The following is a 1,302-nucleotide window of genomic DNA, read 5'->3' as shown; positions in this document are numbered from 1 at the left end:
TGATATTGATATTTTAAGGCTCTGTTCATTTTTTATCAAACTTTTTCCCCTCTATGTTTTCCATATTGAATGATTTTTATTGACCTAACTTCAAGTTCGTTGACTCTTTCTTTTCTCATCTTCATTTTGAAGTCCTCCAGCGGACTTTTTATTTCTCTTATTGTATCTTTCAGTTCTAAAATTTCCATTTGGTTCTTTGGTATACCTCCTATTTCTTTGCTCGTAATGCCTATCTTTCTATTCAGTGTGTTCACCCTTACTTCATGGATCATCATTATGAAAGGTGCTTTAAAAACTTTCTGGTATTTCCCACATCTGAGTCATCTTGGAGTTTGCATCTGTTCATTTTTTTTTCCCTTGAAAGATGTTAAGATTTTCCTGGTTCTTTGTATGTTGAGTAATTTTGGATTGTATCTTGGACATTTCGATATTATGCTATGAGACGCTAGGTTTTGTTAAAAATTTTCTGGAGAATGTTGATTTTTGTTTGCTTATTTTCTTTAATGACCAATCAACTCAGTTATGCTCAGACCATAGTCTTGGCTCACCTGCACATTGTGGTTCTAGAGTCAATTTATTTTTCACACCGTTTTTCTATTAGCTGTCTTACCTTGTGCATGCACCACTCAGGAGTCAGTTTGGGACCTGGGTGATGGTCTACACTGTAGTTCAGTTTTCAAAGCCTTTGCTATCTTACTTCTGATCACTATGCATAGATAGCTAAGCATTGAGCATAAGATATTAGTATTATTTACAGACTTAAAAGATTATTTTCTCCAGTTATCTCGTATCTATGGATCTTCCAAGCTCTCTGACTCCCATGGGCTCCTTTTCCCAGCTCTGGCTAGAAAACTATGATTTTAGCTTCCTTGCACTGTCATTAACTTCCTGCAACTGGATCTACCTTAGGGTAAAGTGGTAAGAGGAAAGAATCTCCAGAGTCTCTGCTGCTCTAGTTGCCACCTCTGATTCCACATCCACTGTTGCTGCTATTGCCAGTGCTGGGAAAGCCACTTTGTTGTGGGACATGTCTGCAGTGAGGCTGGGAGAAGTAAAAGATTTCTGCTTCCCAGGGACTCCTTTCTCACTCCTTTCACTCAAGAGACAGAGTTTTTCTAGAAACTTTTTCTGTTAGCACTTTTTGCACAGCTTTAATATTTGGGCTGCTCTAGAATCTATGCCAGGACATATGGGAGGGGGAAAAAATCAGGAACTTGTTTCCATAGATGTTTTTCTTTGAGTTTTTTATCTTCTCCTCAGTTGACCTGCTATTATTTGCTTGTCAGAGTCCTCAAATAGTTA

The sequence above is a fragment of the Propithecus coquereli genome, unplaced genomic scaffold (assembly GCF_000956105.1).
Source record: "Propithecus coquereli isolate 6110/MARCELLA unplaced genomic scaffold, Pcoq_1.0 Scaffold134, whole genome shotgun sequence".
NCBI lineage: Eukaryota > Metazoa > Chordata > Mammalia > Primates > Indriidae > Propithecus > Propithecus coquereli.
This window is presented reverse-complemented; position numbering follows the sequence as displayed.